This window comes from Armigeres subalbatus, chromosome 3 (assembly GCF_024139115.2).
Source record: "Armigeres subalbatus isolate Guangzhou_Male chromosome 3, GZ_Asu_2, whole genome shotgun sequence".
NCBI lineage: Eukaryota > Metazoa > Arthropoda > Insecta > Diptera > Culicidae > Armigeres > Armigeres subalbatus.
In genome coordinates, this window is record NC_085141.1 from 73,363,732 (window position 1) to 73,379,402 (window position 15,671).

Genomic DNA, 15,671 nt, shown 5'->3' on the forward strand with positions numbered 1-15,671 from the left:
GACCATTTCATTTTATTATATAGATATTAGAAGTGTCTTAAACTTAATAAGATGTTAAATCAATATGACCCATAACGAAACTTCAAAGTAGAATAACTTTTTACCTGATAATCCGATCGTTCTGAAATTTCTTGAATTTCAATATTTTGTGGAAATGAAGCATCTGACATGAAAAAAGTATTTTAAGGTGCGACAGGAACGACCCCACAAAAAAAAGTTGCGAATAAGATGTTAGGGTCATATTGACCCAGAAATATAAATGCTTATAAAACAGTCAAATTAAAAAGTCAATTTTGTGGCTATGTCACGGGGACCTTGTCGGTCATATAAGGGGAGCATAAAAATCGCTCCTTATATACCTTTCGATCACTAATTCTTCATAGATTCTTTTAAAACAGTAATGTATGGCCCATGAGAGGGCTTCCGACGAAAGTGGCCACTCCTGGTACATGCAAGGTGCCCCCGGGGAACCCGCAAGAGGAGACATTTCCGTTTTAGCACCAAAATATGCCGTGCGGCGGCTCTTTCGTCATGATTTTCTACAAAATAGATGATTATGCGCTTAAAATCGATAAGTGACCACATTAGCCACTCTTGGAACCTATGAAGTGCCTCCGGGGAACCCGTAGAAGAGGACATTTCCATTTTTACACCAATATAAGCCGTGCGGCAGTAAAGAACAAACAATCACTGCAAAATTGGTAAGAAAACTGCCCATGAAATAGAGAAAAAGAAACTCTGGGAATTCTATAAGCTAGATTTTACTCAAGAAGTATGTTTCTAAAATGACTTCATTATTTGTTGTGCATAAAATTAAATAATTTTTAATTTTGTTCATTGGAACTTTTGTCCATTCTACCTCAGAAACTTTTAGAAAATTCTATGGATTGTAGCGATCCATTCCCAGGAAATAGTATGGTCGTCAATAGATCCTTTGGGGAGTTCAGAACCTCTAGCGGACCAGATTTTATGCGAGTTTAAAGATTTCAATAAATCCTTCCAGGTTTCTACAAAACTTTTTCTCGTGGACTAATAATAATTCAAAATAATAATACGTTAAACTGCCTAATATTTTTTCACATTTTTGTACACTTAGACATCAGATCTACCGCACAGTATTGTAACTGAAATACTTACACAGATCATGTCTTCTCACCCGAGTCATTGGTAGGACAATGCCTTGACTGTCCCATCCAGAAAAATTCGTGCGTAGGACATGTCCTACTTGTCCTACCCACTACCGGCGCTACTGCTTGAGGCGCTTGCGAAGCTCGACGCAGTGCTAATCAATGATGAATTCAGTATTCACTAGCACATTTCGTAGGAATGGGGTCGAGTCATTATTGACGTAAAATTTGTCAGTCCTGGCCTGGCAATAGACATAGACTGAAGAGTGGATGACAACCTGTGCTAAGGAGCCAATCCGTGGTGGTAACACCTACAGGATTGTGATGGCCCAGACCAGAGGGGGCTCTTTATAGGCTCCCTGTATAGGTTGGTGAGCATTATCGGGTTACTCTTCCCAACACGTGTGGCGTTTTGGGTGCGGCCGAAATAGTGTCTAATTCCCTGGCATCGATCAAAGCTCCAGGGCCTGAAGAAGTTCCGTACACTGCTCGCAAGGTAGCAATCATAGCGAATCCGTTCTGGCTAGTTATGCAGAGATGCCTTGAGGAGTGTAGTTTGCTCGGATAGATGGAACAGACAGAAATTGGTTCTGTTACCGAAGGCCGGGACGCCGCCGGGAACCCCTCGACGTACAGACCAATCTATCTAAGTGACACGATGTTTTGGCAGTTTGGATTATTTGTTTATTTTTCAATCAATAATTTTTAAGCAGCGTGCTAGAATTGCATCAAATCAGGCAATAGCACTGCATTTACAACATTAATTCGAATTCAACATTTTGAATCGAGAAAGGCATCATCACCACTGGGGGATAAATTTGTTTTTTTGTTATATTTACTTTGATTCAATTGTTTCTACTTGCTAAGGTATCAGGAAAAAGAAATAAGTAGAAACAATTATTGAAGATGACATTGGAAAAAGGTGGTAATTTTGAGTAAGATGTAAAAAAAGCTGGAGATTTATATCAGAACTCGTTATTCTGTTACAGCAGTTTTCCATAACAGCGGTTGTTATAAAACATGTACCATTAGGAATTAAAATAACTAAACTTTTAACAAAATCTCTTCTAGTTTTAACAAAATTATTACTAAATATGTTATTAATTGAACAAAAATATAACTTGCATGTACTGGAAATCATCCTCTAATAGCGTTTTTCATACAAAATGGTCAACTTTAGAGATCTAGATCTCGATTGCGTGTGAACCAATTTTGCTGAAAATTTGATCAGAGCTCAGATATAACTTGAATTTTACCACACCCGAGTTTCGACCAAATTGATTCATAGGGTAAAAAATTATTGCGGTAATACTAAAATGATTTTTTTGGAAAAAAATTATTTTTAAGTATCTTGAATTCTATAGGTTAAAAACTAATGACCTAGTCGGCAAAAACGCGTATTTTGGCAATACAAAAAAGATTGCGGAATATACGTTTTCAAGATATTATAAAACCATTTTTTTCCAAAAAAAAAATCGTTTTGGTATTACCGCGATAATGTTTTACCCTATGAATCAATATGGTCGAAACTTAGGTGTAGTAAAATTCAAGTTATATCTGAGCTCTGGTCAAATTTTCAGTAAAATTGGATCACACGCAATCGAGATCTAAATTTCCAAAGTTGACCATTTTGTATGAAAAACAGCAAGTGAGCTTTTTAATATGCAGGTCACTGTAGGTTTGTTCCAAACCAGACAGAAAAACCAAAAAACGACGAAGTTGTTCGAGTCATAATTATCAAAACAGCTTCCGGTGAACTGAAGAAGATCGATAGAGAAGATTTGCTGACTCTCAATGCCCGATTCATCAAATGATGTTTTTTGTTTTTGATGTTTGACCCAAATTGTTACCCTTCCCCGTTTCAATCGAAGAGGATTTATATATTTACAGGTTCAGAAATCAATATTTCAGGGCGGGTTTCCGGTCAGCTTACATGCGTCGGAAATATTATAACGGGTGGCAACTAAAAAATTGGAATGAAAAGAATGGCTCGAAAAACAAACTACAAAGAATTTCAGTTCAATCTGATGTAAGTTATATAAAGAGTTGTCCTTAATTTCCAAACTTAGACTAATGAATATAAACATATGGTCCGTGGTTCGCGTGCATGATATGACCGCTGAATCGGAGAAGGGTCATTTGACCGAAACCAATTCGGCCGAATGTCTTTTGGCCGAACAGACCATTCGGCCGAAACCCATCTAGCCAAAAGTCGTTTGGCCGGAAGGGTTGTTTGACCGAAAGGGTCATTTGACCGAAAGGGTCATTTGGCCGAAAGGGTAATTTGGCCGAAAGGGTTATTTAGCCGAAAGGGTCATGTTCGGTGCTCTGTTCCATGTGATTTTCCATCCAAAACAATAGACAACCATGCTCGAAATTTACTGATAATGAGGCAATTAACGTGTTGTTCAGCCAAAATGGCATTCGGACTCATGACTTTCGGCCAACCGAAGATTCTTCGTTTCAATCTATTTGCAAAAACTGTTTTGTCATTTGTTTTTGAAGATCGCTTTGTGAGGATATATTACAGTCACCCGCATTAAAATCTTTCAGAACTCTACAGAAACATCTATTGAAATGAAGAATGTCAACAAATTCGAAACACTTAAGGCCTTACTTTGGTCAAAATACGTATACGTCAAGTTGCGATCAAATTGTCAAAAGTTGAAAGGAAGTAAAACAACTCGACCTATAGACAGATGACTGTCGGAGTGTTGGGAGTGTCGAAAAACAAAAAACGTGAAGCCCGTTTCGATGCTGCTCACTCGATGCCTTCATACACAGACCATAATATTGTGGAAACATATGCTCTAGGTCAGGCATGCATACATCATCCATTCAACCAAGCAGCTTCTAAAAGTAAAAAAAACGATTATCAGTATGACCACATGCCGAACAGCAATTGGAATCAATTAGCCATCATTGATACTCCCTAACCAAGAAGCAGCCAAAAACAAAACGAACCATACCTAGCAGTGATTGAACCTGTATGCAATATTTATTCTTGTACAACACCGGTTTTTGTTTGTTGCACCTCAAGCTGATCGTTGGCTAACGTTGATGCGGCTCAATGATTGAACAAATCCGATGGCCAGAATGCCTCTGGGTACGATGTAGGTGGCTTGCTTTAGAAACAAAAAAGAAATGGTACCTAGGTAAGGTGCGAAGCGATCATATCGCATTGCAGCACAAGTTTTTTTGGTGTGAACTAAGATGTATTCGAAGGTTATAAATTCGATTCAAATGATGTGAGCGAATGCGGAAGCAATTGCAGTCATTGACTGACCTACATAAGACTCTGATGGATGTGTCTTTTTCACATGTGACACTTGATAGGTACCAGTGTAAACTGATTGGCTCTAAATACTTAATTTTTTCGAGTTAAACAAAAATCGTAGAATTGATGTGTTGGATGTCTCAAGTGTAACTTACTTTCCTAGTTTCGTGCAATTTCCCATTCCTATTTTGCGTAGATTATGCATTTTATTCTCGTCTCTCTAACACAGTCATCGGACATAGCAACGCATCGGTCAAAATTTTCATTGAATGGAACTGCAGTTTCGGCAACTTCCTGCTTTGATTGATTGGTTTACCCATTTCGTGCGGAAAGTGTGATCACTTTTACCAATATTGGCGTTTAATGTTAGATGACGAAAAAAATATAAATAGTGCAGCTGGTATCTTCATAATTTTCTTCGGAACTTAGTGACCCTGAGCTTGTTGTACGGTTTCTGAACATGCATGCTTTGATGACAGCAATGATAATTCCGACTCATTTCGCTTGCGCTTGAAGTAGTAATTCATTTTGTATGAATGTTTGTATAAAGCGCAGTTGCACTTGAATAAAAGTAAAACTATTATACTAGGTATATCAACATTTGAAAAAAGCGTAAAAGCAAACAATAATTCCTTCTGATTCTTTGTCCACATAAATAGCTATATATGTAGAAGAAGAATTGGAAGAAGCTATTTTTTGCTGTTACGTTTTTTTCAACTTAAATATTGGTCTAGTATAGATCCAAACTAATCATAATTAAAACAGATTTCGAAATCATAGGAACGGGTCTTATACAGATAGCGAACATAATGTAAGTCAATATTATCAACCAGGAATATATTTAGTTTTGCTTGATATATTCTGGGCCAAATAGGGGAAGTGTATCCGTTTTGGCCACCTTAGTGCCTAATTTGGCCAACCCTGAAAAATGCATATTTTCCAAACAATATCGATAATTTTCAACAGCGATGAAAGATAAGGGAAATAACTCCCCAAGCAGCACAAATTGTTTCACTACTGAACATTACACTGTGTTGCAACTATTCGGAAAGAAACAATCTTTGCGTATGTGCCATCAAATATAACTCTCTTGCAATCTAAAAAGCGCAAGAGGAAACATCATTCGATTGCAGTAAAATTGCAATAATGTAGCAAAATACTACAGCGGAAAAAAAGTAAAACAAAAATATAAAACTGGATTCGATTTATGGATCTTGTGATTGATAGTCCTTCACTCTACCACAGCACCATTCAACACTTCGAAGGGACTGCATGTTGACTCACAATAAAAACCATTCGATTATGAAGTTTTGTACTCGGGTTTCCTGTTACTTGATTGCACCATCACAGGTGAATGTGAGTTGTCAAAACGTTGAACGATGCTAAATTAAACATGAAGACACACTCAACTTATCTGCAACTTAATTTAAACAAACAATTAAATTTTGCAAGATGCATTGAAGTTACGTGGTAAAAAATATGCAACCTAATGATTTTGATTCGTGTTTGCAACATGAAGTGCATTATTCTTTGGTTGTTTGTTTCCAAATGTCAAACACGTACTGCATTGCAATTTTAATGAAACATTGATCCCATCTTGATGCAACTTTTTCGTGCTTTTATGTTTTTCCAATGCCTCTAATGAAACTGAATAGAAACAAAGTGCTTTTAGGAAGATGTTACGTGTGCTACTTGGATCCTGTTAGAGCTTATAAAACTCTCGAAAAGTACTTTAATTTTGGAGTTATGAGAGAAACTGGCCAAATTAGGAACATGGCCAAAACTGCTACAGTTACCCTATGCGAGATGAATATTCTATCTAAATCCACCATGAAGACTTTGTTTGTGTTATTCAGAATATTAATTTCAGTTTAAAATACATCAAAAATGTGATCAATAAATGGAATAAATTTTCTGACCCGTGATTACAATGTTACAATGCGACTTTGTTTTGACACTCTAAGTTTGGATATGTATTCAACCATATCCATAGCATCTCCCAGAAAATCAAGAGACATGGTTAGATGGTTTTGGGATGTTCTGGCTCATTCAAACCAGACTGTCTTTGAGATCAAAACTCCCGATCTATAGCTACTAAACTAGCTTTTCTCGTCACTCCATTTTTCAAATTGTTTTTCCCATTACTTCTTCTTCTTCTTCTTCATTGGCATTGCATCCCCACTGGGACATTGCCGCCTCGCAGCTTAGTGTTCAATTAGCACTTCCACAGTTATTAACTGCGAGGTTTCTAAGCCAAGTTACCATTTCTGCATTCGTATATCATGAGGCTAACACGATGATACTTTTATGCCCAAGGAAGTCGAGACAATTTCCAATCCGAAAATTGTCTAGACTGGCACCGGGAATCGAACCCAGCCACCCTCAGCATGGTCTTGCTTTGTAGCCGCGCATCTTACCGCACGGCTAAGGAGGGCCCCATTACATCATCTCGAACGAAAATTTGTTTTTGTCGTACTCTAAGTTATCCGAACTGTTCTTGAGTTCCACCCATGTGATACACAATCTCGAAAGTACCTTTTTTGTAACTCAGAGCACTCCCACGCAAACCATCACCACGGACTGGCAGGGGAAGCCTTCGGCTACCTGTTGGTGATGTTGGTTTGCGTGGGAGTGTTATCAGATTGGACAAATCGACGTTTGAATCTTTGTTTACAAAATCACATACGTCCTTTTGAATAAGTACCTGACATATATACATATATTAGAGTAGGGCGTCATGATTATTTTTTCAAATCAATGTTTTTCTGGGTCCATTTGGGGTCCCAAACATCTCACAGTGTGAAAAGTCGAGCGAAAAAATGGATTTTTTTTTACCGCCGCTAGATTTAGTTCACCCAAAAATTTGTTTATGAAGGGGAAAACGTCTGATAAATCGTTTAAAGTGAGTTTCGTAGGCTAGAAATAACTGAAATTGGTTCATATTGCCCTATTTCACTCCGTTTTAACCAATTTTATGCTCTGTTTCAGAATATGTAATAAAATTGAAAATAATAGTAGATGATTGGATACTGGAACTATCGATTTAATATATTTTGATTGTAAGATCGACAGTTTGTGTTTGTTCCGTGATCCAAGTCGTAATCCAACGATATCCTACGATTTACGAATCACGCAATACAGCGTTAAACAGCGATCAATCCACGCAATGCAGCGTTAAACATAAAGCATCTAACCGGGATTCTCTATAATCGGTTTCTCAGCCGGAACAAAAAGCATCAGCTACTAAGCAAACAGGATCATAAGGACACCGTTGATTACTGGAAAATCTTTGAGGCAAAGGTTTTGACGCTGACAAGTAAAAGTAATAATGTAACTTATAATTGTACTTCAGGAAAAAAAACAGGTAGTTCAAGCTTTCAAGAGGCTCGGAAGCCTCCTTTCAAGAGGCTCGGAAGCCTCCTTTCAAGAGGCTCAGAAGCCTCCTTTCAAGAGGCTCAGAAGCCTCCTTTCAAGAGGCTCAGAAGCCTCCTTTCAAGAGGCTCGGAAGCCTCCTTTCAAGAGGCTCGGAAGCCTCCTTTCAAGAGGCTCGGAAGCCTCCTTTCAAGAGGCTCGGAAGCCTCCTTTCAAGAGGCTCAGAAGCCTCCTTTCAAGAGGCTCGGAAGCCTCCTTTCAAGAGGCTCGGAAGCCTCCTTTCAAGAGGCTCAGAAGCCTCCTTTCAAGAGGCTCAGAAGCCTCCTTTCAAGAGGCCCGGAAGCCTCCTTTCAAGAGGCTCAGGCCTCCTTTCAAGAGGCTCAGAAGCCTCCTTTCAAGAGGCTCAGAAGCCTCCTTTCAAGAGGCCTCAGAAGCCTCCTTTCAAGAGGCCTCAAGCCTCCTTCAAGAGGCTCAGAAGCCTCCTTTCAAGAGGCTCAGAAGCCTCCTTTCAAGAGGCTCAGAAGCCTCCTTTCAAGAGGCTCGGAAGCCTCCTTCAAGAGGCTCAGGCCTCCTTTCAAGAGGCTCTGGAAGCCTCCTTTCAAGAGGCTCAGGCCTCCTTCAAGAGGCTCAAGCCTCCTTCAAGAGGCTCGGAAGCCTCCTTTCAAGAGGCTCGGAAGCCTCCTTCAAGAGGCTCAGAAGCCTCCTTTCAAGAGGCTCAGGCCTCCTTTCAAGAGGCTCAGAAGCCTCCTTTCAAGAGGCCTGAAAGCCTGCTTCAAGAGGCCTGGAAGCCTTCTTTCAAGAGGCTCGAAAGCCTCATTCCAAGAGGCCTCGGAAGCCTCATTTCAAGAGGCTCGGAAGCCTCCTTTCAAGAGGCTCGGAAGCCTCCTTTCAAGAGGCTCGGAAGCCTCCTTTCAAGAAGCTCGGAAGCCTCCTTTCAAGAGGCTCAGAAGCCTCCTTTCAAGAGGCTCAGAAGCCTCCTTTCAAGAGGCTCAGAAGCCTCCTTTCAAGAGGCTCAAGCCTCCTTTCAAGAGGCCTGGAAGCCTCCTTTCAAGAGGCCTCGGAAGCCTCCTTTCAAGAGGCTCAGGAAGCCTCCTTTCAAGAGGCTCAAGCCTCCTTTCAAGAGGCTTGGAAGCCTCCTTCCAAGAGGCTCGGAAGCCTCCTTTCAAGAGGCTCGGAAGCCTCATTACAAGAGGCTCTGAAGCCACCTTTCCAGAGGCTTGTAAGCATACTTTCAAGAGGCTCGGAAAAATCCTTTCAAGAGGCTCGCAAACGTCCTTTCAAGAGGCTCAAGCCTCCTTTCAAGAGGCCTCAGAAGCCTCCTTTCAAGAGGCTCGAAGCCTCCTTTCAAGAGGCTCAGAAGCCTCCTTTCAAGAGGCTCGGAATTCTCCTTTCAAGAGGCTCGGAAGTCTTCTTTCAAGAGACTCAGAATCCTTCATGAGAGCTCGGAAGCCTCCTTTCAAGAGGCTCGGAAGCCTCCTTTCAAGAGGCTCGGAAGCCTCCTTTCAAGAGGCTCGGAAGCCTCCTTTCAAGAGGCTCGGAAGCCTCCTTTCAAGAGGCTCGGAAGCCTCCTTTCAAGAGGCTCGGAAACCTGCTTTCAAGAAGCTCGGGAATCTTCCGTCAAGAGGCTCAGAAGATTCCTTACAAAAGACTCGGATGATTTCTTTCGTGATTCTCGGAAGACTCCTTTCAAAAGGCTTGCTTTAAAAAGACTTGGAAGATTTCCTTCAAGAGACTCGAAGTTCTAATAGGCTTGGAAGCCTGCTTTCAAAAGATTAAGAAACGGCCTTTCAAAATGCTCATGCCTTGATTTGAGAGGCTCTGAAGCTTTTTTCAAGAGGCTCCGAAGGCTCCCTTCAAGAGTTTCGTAAGGCACCTTGTCCCGTAGCGTATTGCGGTGTAAGATCTACCAAACAGATCTACCCTACCTTAATTCATTTTTCAAGCTAGGCAATAAGTTGTGGTAATTGAGGATTCATCGTATTTAGCTCCCGCTACCTACAGCAGTCTCAGAAATAAAACATAATTAATGTTACCTTGCAGACAGTTGAAAGACTCGAATTCCTGTTGTTTGAGGCTTAACTGAATGCAGAGTAAAACACTTTTCTAGCAATTAGTTAAAAAACCTTGGTCCTAGGCTGAACTGACTGCTGGAAAAATCGAGTTAGGGGTTTAAATATGTACTAACTCTTCTTGAAGTGGTGAACAATGGTAGTGAGAGGAACACACGGAAGTTCTTATTACTGAACAAATTATCTTGCTTGAAATGGTCTTGTAGACAGAGCTAAACCCCGGGTTTGAAGCTTTACTGGTGATATTCTAGAAGCAAGACAAGGGTGTGGCTAGGACTCCGATGGCCAAAAGCAGTATTACTGTTCTGTTTTCTCAAGAAAGGATTGAATTTTTATTGCCCTCTGTTAAGGGTCTAAATAGCGGGACCTTGTTATGGTGCTCTTGAGAAAACAAAGCAACAACTGTATCGAAACAGATACTGCATTGCTTATCAATAGTAACAGTGGCACACCCGGACAAGAAAAAAAGAAAAAAAGGCGCCTTTCAAAAGGCGCGAAAGTTTTCTTTCAAGATACTCGAAAGCCTCTAAAAGACTTCAAAGTGCTATAGGAAGCTTGATGATTAAACTAAATTTGAATTGGAAAGTATCACGGAAAAACAAAATTTCACACAAATGTTTGGTGACCCAACTCATGAGTTATGCTTATTTTCGTTAACAGCGAAAAATAATAGGGGTACCTCAGTGAATGTAAAATTTTGAAGGGGTACCTCTCAAGAAAAAGGTTGAGAGCCGCTGCTCTCACTTGAGATCTTTCGAATCTACACCCAAGTTGCATTCGGAAAAATTGTTCAGGATGTCCAGGGCTACAAAGTATTTCTCAGTGTTATGAGCAGTGCTTCCAAGAGGCGGCGCTAGTCAGCAGTTATATTTGAGTATATTTTTCCATCGGAGATCTGATGTATTTTGGTACGTAGTATTTTTGGCAAACATGAATGTTGTGGTAGAAGACTCATGTTTTCTTCTTTCTGTCTTGTTTATGGGTACTCGTATAGACTCAAAAGCCTAGGATGATGAAGAACATATTTTGAGATCGCATCTTGGTATTACAAATTTGGTGATTTTTGGATACGCGTGTAGATCCAAAGGCCTTAACTTCGAGGTTTTCTTGGAAGACCTAAAACATATTCTGTGAATGAATTCTATTATTGTATAATGAATATAAATTAATGTTTTTCTAAAAAAATATCGTCAAGAAAATATAATCTCATTCCACCTACATTTCCCACGTACGATATCTTCCCCTGAGGTGTGGCATCTCACTCGGATTTACCCTAACAATACTTTGAGCAATGTAAAACACTATTTTGCCAGTCGTAGATCTCTAGTCTTGACCTTAAAGATAGATTGATGGCCAAGGACATCCAAGGAAGATTAAATGCTACTAACTAAGTAATTGCATATCGCGGTAGCTCTACGGATAAGTTTGAATAAAAAAAATCTAATACCGAAACAGCACAGTTCCCTGCTTATATACTAATTATCTTCAATTTCCAAACTTCACCATGTTTAGGGCGTTCTAGGTTGTCGTAAGACTTTTATAGCCCATGCATGCATTTTTCTCTGACAGGGAAATTAATATGAAGCGATTTTTCTGAAAACAGTGTTCATTTTTATGCATCGTGCAATTTTATACAACTATTACTCTTTTGGGGTCATATATGGCCCATTGGGAGCACATCTGAAGAAATTTAGTAATAGCTTTTTGTAGCGATACTCTTAAGTTACTGAAAGTGCTCTCCATCAGGTCGAGAAAGGAGAAAATTATCCTTTTGCCTGCTTGGAGAAGGGTTCATTGGGAAGTTTCAGAACGTATCCAGGCAAGTGTAGATTGTTAGGAAGTTCAGCCCTAATATCTGTTAGACAACTAACCTCATGTGGCAAATACACGACCTGTGCCAATGTGGAGTAGAACAGCAACATAGTGCGATCAACAAATAATCCACTCTCTCCAAGTGTATTCTGAGCTATGGACACGTATACAATGTACATGTTTTTAATTATCCATTGCAGTTTTTTAACGTAAAGTTACGACTTCAAAGAACGATATGAAATAAAGAGCGATAGAAATCAGCCGATACTGAACAAATGATACTTGAATTACTAATTTCTTCGGTTGGTTCAAAGCTAAATACAAGCGTCATACTACAAGGTGATCGGAATGTATATATTCGTAATCTATGGTCTTATTGTCTAATTAATACTGCACAATTATCTCAATAATCAATATACAGTGCAAGGTTGGTATGGAATCCGTAATACATATGGAAAATGCGATATGCGGCATTGCATTGTGTGCCAAGTACGAAACACAGTCAATATTAAATGACATGGAAAGTTTATTGGATAAATGACCCATAAAAAGTATTGATTACATATGAATCATTTGTTTGAGAAACTGCATATATCCATTTTATATATTTTCGAGAAAACATAAAAAAATGTTTTTGAACAAATTGGCACCGTATAACTATTTCGATTTCTCCGAAACAGATCAATAATTTTCGGCAAAGCTCAACACACTGGACTGGGGCACTTCCACTGCGAAAACTGTAAGCAGTACCTACTCCATAATTGCAAACATACGAATACTGAACAAATTTTTTTCTCGTATTTTTGACAGGATACGTATTTTGGACGTGGATTCAGAAAATATAAAAATCTCATTTTTGCAAGAAATGTTACATATGCAGTTTCTCAGACAAACGATTCATTTTCTTTCGATTAATTGTATTAGTCAGTAATTGATTTGATTCATTTATGCATTTCGTGCTATTAAATTCATCATTGCATCTCTTATGTATGGAAACTCCCCATTGTATCGATCACGATTTCGTTTCAAACATCGTTTGTGATTATTCTCTTCTTACAAATTGAAGGTTTCTTTAAACTGGCCGAACAATTTCACAACTGACTTCTTTCCACTAATTTTACCAATAAAAGCCAAATATCTACATGCCTACGTAGCCCGCTACGATGGATTCGCCAAACCGCGTCCTTGAAGAAATATATGTCCTTGCTGCGCACGAAATTATGTATCCGACCGCGACGATCGCGCACATATGTAAACAACTTTCAGATATTTCGAACGGATTTGCGCACGCGAGCGTTTTTAATTTGCGATCTGGTGGGTGCCGCGATGCGTTCAAGACTGATCAGAACGGCGCGAAAACGGTCGAGCGAGAAGCATCGTCGAGGCGATCAGCAGCAGCGGCACACCGGCGCAGCAAATCGCGATTCGTTGAGCAAATCCCGAGGCGATGCTGAGCTCGGAGGTCTATACTGTCGCTAATCGCAAGAGGTGCACATGTTTTTCTGCGGAACAGTTCATATGAGACTGGCTTGCGGTCGATGGTAAGTACTAAATACTAAACGATCAATGCATTGAGGATACGCTCAGCGCGACGACGCTCTGGCGTCCGACGAATTGCACGTTGGTTTATGCTACTCCACCTTGTTGGAGGGTTGTGTTTGTCTTGTCCGTTGCATATTGGATCTTACAAACGATTATTATTTAGGTAACAGTAAGCACATCTACTGCACTGTTATTATAAGGATCATCAACTTCGATATAGCTTTTTGGGGCAAAGTTGTTTATTCCATTATTTCCGTATATCTAAGGCACTACGATTTTTGGTTACAATAAAGCTTTGAAAGAAAATGCCATACATTGCACATTTCATTGCTCTTTTCATCGCGGAATTATAAAATAATCGTCGTTCAGAAAATGATAAGGAAAAATATGTCCTTTGTCATAAACATTTGAAAATTATGTTCACATTTTTTTTCATTTTTTGTCCGAAATATACATTATTCAACGAAAGGCTGTACTTTGTACTTTTCTGCATTATGATGCTAATCGCAATGACGGTGGTGTTTATAGCCACTTAGTGAGTAGTACAAGCTATTTGTCGATCTGGTGGCATAAACCTTCATACACCTTGGTATCATATGCAGCATGTTGAAGGTGCGCAGGTGTGATCAAAGGACTAACTGCTAATGTGGTGTCAAGTTCTTTGGACTTTATGGTATAGGCGCCATGCAGAATACATATTACGATCGAGAGTGAATGTTGGTTGATAGCAATTGGAGCGACAAAGATATCACTTGCCATAAGAGTTAGTACTATTCCATTTACAGGCATGTTTTTACAGAGATGGACTCAATAGTAAGGTCGGCTTGGTAAGGTCGTGTGCCTTACTTGACTCGATTTAGCTTAACCGCCTAATGGCCAGTAAGAATATTCCAATGAATAACCTGTTCAAATAATTTTAAATAATACGTAAGGGATACACACATCTAAATAAATTAGAAATGTTTCATTTTTTTCTTTCTAACAAAAGCAGCAGAAAATATTAAGTGATGCAAAACTTGCATCACGGCTTTTGGCCAAATCAACTAACTGTTTTAGTCATATTGATGATTATGATGATAATGATGATGATACTACCATCTATTGTAGCAAGGCACCTGCCGATAGCACTAGCCATATCTGACAAACGATTTGATCATGATTATACTATTGTTTGTATTTCATTAATCTCCTGTATCAAGGGCCAAAATGGGTGTGGTGGTTTCATAAGCACAGACACTTATGCGAATCCACGGGATGAATAGAGAATCTCCTTCCAGAATATAATCTAGCCCTCGTTTTCCAGATTGGCGATCCCACTCTTCCTATCCAAATCGCTTCAATCGGGTGCCCTGATGGTTATTTTTGTGTTATAGCACGTTATAGCGTTATAGTTTCAGTTTCAATATAACTTGGTAAATAAAGTTTCAATTCACATGTCCTGGATGAGGAAGGACCTTTCTTCAACACCAGCTAGTTTTAGATTTATGCTGTCTTCAGAGATACCGATAGTTCGTCTAGAAATTTCCTGGTTTAAATCGGAGAATATTCATTGTTCTGGTTCACAGATCTAAAAATAGATCTCTTGATTTCAGCGAGGGGACAAATTAACTGTTTTAAATTGAAATTGATATAATATTGTTAATATTTGACCAATGTTGGATTCCTCGGGATGATTCGTAAGATAAATTAAACAACAGTACGTTACCTAAAATTGACCTTAGATAGGCGGGTACCTTGCGGGTAGAGGTTTTTGTAAAAAGGCTATAAAATCAATAATTTTTCATGCCTTTTGTTACTTTTATTGATCATTTTAAATTGCACATTGTCTAGACAATATTGCAGGAAGCCGTGTGCGTTGACATGAGGAGAAAGGGTCGTTTGGCCGAAACCCATTTGGACGAATGTCACTAGGCCGAAAATTGTTTGGCCGAATATACCATTTGGTCGAACAGAATATAAGGCGAAGTCATTTGGCCGAAAGGATCGTTTGGCCGAAAGGGTCATTAGGCCGAAAGAATCATTTGGCCGGAAGGGTCATTTGGCCGAAAGGGTCGTTTGGCCGAAAGGGTCATTGGGCCGAAAGGGCCATTAAACCGAAAGGGTCGTTTGGCCGAAAGGGTTATTTGGCAGAAAGGGACATTTTTCCGAAAGGCTCATTTGGCCAAAAGGGTCATTTGGCCGAAAGGGTAATTTGGCCGTGAGGGCCGTTTGACCGAAAGAGCCATTTGGCCGAAAGGGTCATTTGGCCGAATAAGACATATGAAAAGTGAGAAATGAGTCTCACTACTCACTTTTTTCACAGAGAGAAGTGAGAAGTGAGACGTCTCTCTTTCCATTCCCAATTTCTCACTGTTCAAATGACCTATTCGGCCGAATGACCCTTTCGGCCAAATGACCCTGGTAGCCAAATGACCCTTTCGGCCAAATGGCCCTTTTCGGGCAAATGACCCTTTCGGCCATATAACCTTTTCG

General features: G+C 39.7%; 1 protein-coding gene across 4 annotated transcripts in view; it reads right to left on the reverse strand.

Annotated features, from left to right (window-relative positions):
- LOC134220069 (uncharacterized) overlaps positions 1-13,004 on the reverse strand; it is a 29,292-nt gene extending 16,288 nt beyond the window's left edge. For 2 of the 4 annotated variants that reach the window (XM_062699023.1, XM_062699024.1), the window contains exon 1: positions 12,800-13,004. The gene's annotated coding sequence lies outside the window, so the exon portion shown is untranslated. Of the gene's footprint in view, positions 1-12,778 lie in introns of all 4 variants that reach the window. The other 2 variants (XM_062699020.1, XM_062699021.1) reach the window with 2 other exon arrangements.
- Between the last annotated feature and the right edge of the window lie 2,667 nt (positions 13,005-15,671).